This window comes from Microtus oregoni, unplaced genomic scaffold (assembly GCF_018167655.1).
Source record: "Microtus oregoni isolate MIOR12 unplaced genomic scaffold, Mior012 000024F_ref0000369, whole genome shotgun sequence".
Lineage (NCBI taxonomy): Eukaryota > Metazoa > Chordata > Mammalia > Rodentia > Cricetidae > Microtus > Microtus oregoni.
This window is the reverse complement of record NW_024543083.1, coordinates 28,722,911-28,730,893: the sequence shown is the minus strand read 5'-3', so window position 1 is coordinate 28,730,893 and position 7,983 is coordinate 28,722,911. Positions and strand designations below refer to the sequence as shown.

At 31.2% G+C, this 7,983-nt stretch overlaps 1 non-coding gene across 1 annotated transcript; it reads right to left on the bottom strand.

Moving 5' to 3' along the window:
- Positions 1-6,533: 6,533 nt before the first annotated feature.
- Positions 6,534-6,697, bottom strand: LOC121462464. The gene has a single exon (XR_005976324.1). It is a non-coding gene; the product is annotated as a U1 spliceosomal RNA (small nuclear RNA).
- Positions 6,698-7,983: the final 1,286 nt, after the last annotated feature.

The window sequence follows — 7,983 nt, the reverse complement described above, 5'->3', positions numbered from 1 at the left end:
GTCCTTGTGGCATGATTGAGCATCCTTTGGATATATACCCAAAAGTGCTATTCCTGGGTCTTGAGGAAGGTTGTTTCCTAATTTGCTGAGAAGTTGCCACACTGTTATCTAAAGCGGCTATACCAGCTTGCACCCCACCAGCAATTCAGGAGTGCAGAACACAACATTTTAAGAATAAATTTTAATTATTTCTCTTGTACTGTCAGTCAAAATCTGCATTTTAGGTGGATATACACATATGATTCCATGTGTTATTTACAATGTATGTGCTAACAAGTCATTGAAAACTTATAATAAAAATTGACTCCAAATATTCTTCAGGAAGCTAACAAATAACTAAAGAAATATAATTTTTTTTAAATTATTTTTTTTGCTGTAATAATGAAGAAAAACAAAATTTTATGCCATAACAATAAAAGTTAAATTCAAACAGCAAAAAAATCACAAAGTTAAAATGCTTAACATCTTTTGGTTCAGCATATATTGAATATGATAATTTTTCTTTTTGCCATTGCTTTCGAAGACACAGCCTTAAGTTTTTAAGTACTTATTGTAAATAGATAGCTTACAGATTTCAACAGCAATGTTTGTCCCTCTCTCCATCTAACTGTGTGAGCTTTTATCAATCTATGGATTGTAGGTATTAATTTAACATGCGGAACCTTTTCAATCTCGGTTTCAATTTTTTTACATTTATACATATAATTTTACCAAGAAATAGATTTTATTTATTTCATTCTATCTCTTGGTTGTAATTAATTTTACTTTTCAATTTTCGGTGATTCTCTTCAGAGTATTTACTAATTGGTACTATATTTAATACATCTATATTCTGTGTAGAAACAAGTCATATTGCACATTGTTTTTCAGAACTTTACAGTTTTCCTTGAACACAGTCCTGAGTATATTGATTTCAATATAGTCTAGAGAACTCATTGCACTTGTGAGCTAAACACATATTTAAAATCTCAATATTTTCTCTTTTGTCTACTGAACATAGTGTATTTTTGAAAACATCAGAAATATTATTATTATGGGTACACATCAATATCTAGGGCTTAGATTTGGAATGTTTTTTTTTACTCTATTCAATTCTTTACTTTAAAAAAATTAAAATTAAGTTATTTCTTGAAAGGTAGAAGAAAATAACTTTATATTGAATTATAAATGATCTTCTGAACTACACACACCTTTTTATTATTAGTCTTCAAAGATTAAATAAAATAGTTGTTGGTAGTTTTCTATGTGTGTATGAATATATTGCTATGTTTTATGCTTCACACTATTTTTTATGTTTAAGGAGGCCTGGATTATAAATCCTTTAATTAAAAAATATTTGTTAATATTATGTAGTATTCAAGTTATGTTCACAGGAAAAAAAAGCTGTGTCAACAAAGATAATGAAACATCAAGTCCTCAAATTCTCTTTGGAAACAACAAATAATTAATTCTATTCTACCCTTGGAAAAATTATGAGACATTCCGTCTATAAAATTAAACTGAAGAATATTAGAGGAAGATACCAAAACATTAAACTTTGGTCTCTCCTCTAAACATATACCCATATGACTACATTAAACCTGACTGCATATGTCCATATATAGAGAAACATACAGAAGCATACTCCAAGACTCAAGCAAGTACTAACTCTTTATAAATAGCATTATATTACAATTATTAATTATAAGATTAAATTTGAATACATAAGACTATGATTTCATTGTAATTTACATTTATGTTTCATATATATGACATATATGTCATCCTTCATGACACTTTTTAAATACCTACCAAGTAAACATAGTTTTAAAAAAAATAGAAAAGATGATCTCATTTCATGTACCTAAAAATTTAATAGTACAAAAATTATGCTTGCCCAGGAAAACTAGAAAAATTAATGTGCTGTTCCTTACCAGATTTGCAAAATGCAAATATAGCAGTTTACATTGCACATATTTTAAAGAGATAAATTTTAACAGTAAAGCCATAGTGCATCTTTTTGTGAAAGTAAAAGTGAGCTTAGATAACTACTTACTGCAAAACATTTGTAAGAAGAAATTATGAAGAAAATATTAGTCTGAACTTATTTTAACAGGAAGCTCTTTTCTAAATATGTTTGAAAATATATATATGACTTTATTTCTCTAAATATTTATAAATATTGATAAACTAATGAATATGCAGTTTTCAATAATTCACTTAATAATTAATTTATTGTGTGTTGCTTTGGTATTTTCCTACTCTGTTATTTTGCTAATTTTTGTGTGCTATGTATCAATTTTTTAAAAATAAAGCTAATTTCATATGAGTACTTGAGGCAAGCTTGATAGGCAAAACAGGCTATTCATGATTAGAAGGAGGACTAAGCATGCTATGAAAAGAAAATTGTGAGATAAAAGGCAAGACACTTCCTCCTTTAAAATGCCCAATCTTATGGAAAGATCTGCATGCTCCCTATTGTTCTTGCATGGAACAGTGCTTTCCCACAGGTCATTAATGTAAAGCTGCACACAAAAACTTTCTAAATATAAATGATAAGCAGAATTCATATGAAGTAATATTTTAATATCTTCAACTGAAGTTGAGCATATATGTAATAATATGCAGCATAAATGGCATTTAAATAAACACTGAGAGATAGATGCCTTATCTGTGGAAAAGGCTTAAATCTTACATAAAACTCACCATTTGTGATGGATATGTTTATGACGTCATAAAAGTACAGAGATGTAGGGTACAAAAAGTTCTTCTGCAAAGAAAAGTACTAGAAAATCCGGGAAAGTTAAACACATAGATTACCTCTTCAGAAGAATGAACTGCACAGCTGCTCCACATAGAGATGCTAGGAACAATTTAATTTTACAACCTGGTGATCCTTTCCTGTCTGATGAGACAGGATCACTTGTTTCTGTCAGAAATCTAAAAAATATCCAAGACCTTTCTCCCTAAATTTTGAACATTGTTTTTAGACCATGAAATCCACTCTTATGAGTGATGTCACTGTGCTTTGCAACTGCCTAAGTGACTTCTATGTTATCTTAAGGCCAGGCAAATTCTAGCAACATAGGTATTATGTTTATGTCAGTCAAGATCTCTAGAATCTAAAACTTGGGCACTATCTCTGAGTCAACAGTAGCTACGCTTGAAAAAGAAGCCAGATGTGTTTTGCAATAAAACTCTATATAAACATGTCTTAAATTGTTCTGAAATTGGAACTGATTTAATTGCTATCTGAGTTGTTTTTTCAGGTATTGTGCTGTGTTTAAATGTGGCTAAAGTAAAATTATCTGGGTCGGACTCTAATAGTTCTGATCTTGCACAGTTTACACTGAAATTGGGCTGAGTCAATTTCATTCTTGTCTCTTTGTTGAATATTTTTCCCTGTCTCCTGTAAAACCTGCAGGGGACTCACCTCAAAGAGAAGCAAAACAAGAATAAAACTTGTTGTAGTCAACATGAGTAACAGATCATTTTGATTATCTTTTAGGTTAACTTTTAGAAAGCTTTGTGTCAGTTTCATATGTAAGTCCTGGACTTGTGCCATCCCAACTTTTTTTTGGCTCCTCTACAAAAGCTAATAAAACATGGAAATTACCTTATGTAAATACATAGCTCAATAGATAAAATAGTCTTTTATTTCATTGTTGAAATCTATAAATTTACTTTTCATAACATGTTAATATAAGTGGAGACTGTTTAATGGATACAAGCTGTCCAGACCTGACCGAAATAATCATATATTATTGGCAATACTGTTTGGCCAGGAGCATATTTATTATTATTATTATTATTATTATTATTATCATTATCATCATCATCATCATCATCATCATCATCATCATCATCATCAATAGTATTTCTAGTTAGCTCTTACATTCTAAACTAGCCCATCCCCATTAATCTGTGCACCCACCACAAGGTTGTGAACTATGAGCAAATTTCCCGCATGCACAAGCAGTGTGTCTGTCTCCTGTGGAAGCTACATGGCTTCTCACTGACTCCACCTACTATTTCTCTCTCTCTCTCTCTCTCTCTCTCTCTCTCTCTCTCTCTCTCTCTCTCTCTCTGCTTGGAACTTCCACATTATTCTATTCTACCCTGTGATAGGCCCAAAGATCTTCTTTATCAAAAAATGGTACTCACAGCTTACAGAGGGGGATTGCACATTGCCTCCACTTTTCTGCCTAAATAAAATGAAGGTTTAAACTTTACCATAGAAAAAAATGACATATACAAAACAGTTATCAAGTAAGAATTATAGTTATAATATTTAGCCCATTTATATTTGCAAATTAAGGAAAATACCCTATCATCTATGTTATCTTTTGAGTCTAAAGTGTACACAAATATTGGTTTTAACAAGCAAAGGTCTTAATACAACATTATAAATATCTCCACCAAATGATAAGGAAACAAGTATGAAAATATAAGGCTTCCCCTTAGAAACAGTAGCATAAACAAATGGAAATTTTACAGCTGCAAAATATCCAATAATTATTTTTGAAGGAGGAAGCAGAGAAGACTATTATTTTGAAGATAAATCAATAGAATTTATCAAATCTACTAAAACAAAAGTCAGAAATTGAATGAAAATAACCTCTACCATACTAAGTGCAAAATTCCTGTCATCAGAGTATCAGCAGGACTGGTAAAAATAAAACTAGTGAAAATTTAAGAACATGCAAACTTTAAGAAGTTCTAAATATAGAACTTCTGTAGAAGACCAATACTTAGAATCCTGCTGCCTTGTTAACAGAATATATGTGGACCAGAAAGACTCACAGTGAGGAGAGTCAGCTTCCTTCATTGAGGTGACCCCTGAAAGTTTATTTACAACCCCATAGACAGATGGTCCTACACCTCTACAAAGGTGTGCATCCTAAGGGAACAAGTAGAGTTTTGCTTGTTTGAAAACAATGATCAAACACAATACTGCTCTGACAATGTTTGGTGAAGGAGACAAAAAGTTGTCAAAAGTGAGACAGTTGGTGTGTGAACTTGAGCAAAACACATTACATGAGTGCATGCAATTCTCAAGGAATAAAAATGTCCCCCTCTCTCTGTGAGAGTGTGCAACCAGTGATCAACTTAGGCATCTTTCTCAAATTCTTTTTATGTCTTTTTTCTTATTACTTGTTCAAGTGTCAGTGTCATTTTTTTTCTCCCCACATTGAAGAACTATTTATTATCATGTTTGAGATTAATATAATCATATTATTATTATTATTTTGATTTTTGAGACTGGGTTTCTCTGTAGCTTTTTGGTTCCTGTCCTGGAACTAGCTCTTGTAGACCAGGCTGGCCTCGAACTCACAGAGATCCTCCTGCCTCTGCCTCCCTAGTGCTGGGATTAAAGGCGTGCGCCACCACTGCCCGGCTAATCATATTATTTTCTTGTTCCTTTTCTTACCCTCCTAGTTCCTATATAATACTCCTTGCCCTCTTTCAAATTATGTTCTTTGTTTTCATTAGTAGTTAATACAAATATATTTACATATCTATATATTCCTAATTATAACTTATTCAGTCTATGTATTATTATTGATATGCATGTTTTCATGGCTCACCAGTAAATTTTGAAGAATTAATAGGTATATTTTTATTCTGCGGAAGATCATTTCTTTTACTCTAAGTATTCCTTTGTTGTCTGGAATACTATCTCTAATTTGAGGTTATTGTCTGTCCTCTAAATACATTACTAAGTATATTAAATGTGGTATTCACTCAAAATCATTGTAGCTATATAAAATAAAACTAGAAATATATACAAAAACATAGGATGAAATACATCAAATGCATGTAAGCTCGTTAAATTGTTTCCAAGTAATCTGTGTTAAACAGAAGCCTGGAAAAAAACTAGAAAATCACTCAAACGGAAAAGGAATTAAAAATATAGCTAAAATACTTTTGAAATGTGTATCAACTGATTTTTCTGGTAATTAAAGCATTTTATAATTATTAGAATATGAAAAAGACTATTTTGTGTAAAATCTACTCTAATCTGTTTAGCAAGAAAAGAACAAATTAAACCCTAATGTGACTAAAGTGTATTATAAAGGCAAGAGCAAAATCAATTGATTGATAGGAAAATGCAATGGACAAAATCAATGAACACAAATCATGGATCTTTGAGAAAAGATCAATAAAGCTGCTAAATTTCCAGCAAGTCTGAGAAAGCAAAAATAGTGCAATTTGTGAAATTTTGGAATGCCAAAAGGTTGTAAATGGAGACCATGCAGGGCTAAGCAGACATTTGCAAAATATTAATATTTGCCACTCTATGCATTAGCAAAATTTATCCCAAATGAAAGTAAAATTTAAATTGTCCTACAAATGTTATAGACATCAAGTTCCTTGAATACATTTTAAAATGTGTAAATGCAATTATTTGATTAATTTTAAGAACTCTTGTCTCCAGATCTTATCATTGTTCTCTACAAAATAGAAGGAAAAAAATCACTGACATTAAATACCAAACTCAAAAACAGAATAAACATGAGAGGAAAATTGTATAGTAGTCCTCCTTAATTTAAAAATAATATTCACCACATTCCACTACTACAACAAACTCTGCAGTCCTGCTTTCTGAATTTGGGGAAATCACAGAGATCTGAACATTCAGAGGGCAATGGATAAGCCTCACCCTGGAAAAAAAAACACCATTATGGTCATAGTATTTTCTTTGCCTGGTAAGTATGGCATAAATGGGAAAATTTAAGTAGCTTAATTTTTATACCTTATTTGTCAGTTAAGTAGCCTAATTTTTAGATCTTATTTGTCATTTTTTTTGTGAATGCTTTCCTTTCTCATTATTTTGGAAGGTAATTCTAGATCCCAGACAAGTGTTGTACTGACATGTGTCCTTAATACACAGCTAATAGTTCTGATAGAACTGGGAAGTTATATTCTTTCCTTCAGCTCCTTCCTATGTTCTTAGAGATTTGTCTTTTATAAGACTTTGTTATTTTTTTAATAGATTAACTGTAGGCCTTAATCACAACCAGGACCACTCTATAACTGTCACTATCTCAACCACACCCTCTGCATTTTCAATAAAAAAGATTTATGCTTTCATGTATTGGAAAGTCTTAGGTGAATACACTATATGTTAGATATTTCAGAAATGTGCAAAGTCCCAAATATGTCAACTTATCTGAATGACTTCGATTATTTTCTGTAGTCATTATTTGCAAGAAATATATTTTTTAAAAACACTACTTATACACACTTTTTATGGTGACTATCTGAAAAGAAATGTTGAGGCATTTTTCAACACTTTCAGAACCCATTACTTTATTTTGTGACATTTGCCATTATGTGTGTACTTTCTCACTTATTAAATGTAAATTGCTTTCCTCTGTTCTCAGGCTACATCCTAACATTGATTTGATGTCTTGTATACAAAATGTAAGCAGTGCTAGATGAGGAAGAAGACTGAAGACAGTGCTGTATCATTACTTTGTTTTAGTGACAAATGTTTTAGTTAAAACACTCTAAGACAGATAGCCAATACATCCTAGAGAGGTGACAACTTAAAATACGAATATCATTGTAGTATTTATCATCATTGCAGCTCCTTAGATGTTTCATAGGAATGTCTTGTAATGTTTGTTTAAGTTCTCAAACGGCTGAAAAATTAGGGATTTGATGTGGAGGTAGTTTTAGAAAAAGAGGCATTACATTTACTACTTAACAATATATTTTCAAAAAGTGGCTATAAATACATTAATGTTTAAAATGATAACATACTAAAACATATGAATGTTTCCAAAATATTCAAGAAAACTATGAAAAACAGCTTTAATGAATAAAATTATAATATTTTTTAAGTTTTGATTCTAATATACGGTCAATGTTACAATTTTGCAGCAGTAATTTTCTTTTTTTCTTTTTTCCTTTTTTTTATTGAAAAAAAAATTTCCGCCTCCTCCCAGCCTCCCATTTCCCTCCCCCTCCTCCCACTTCTCTCCCCTTCCCCCCACT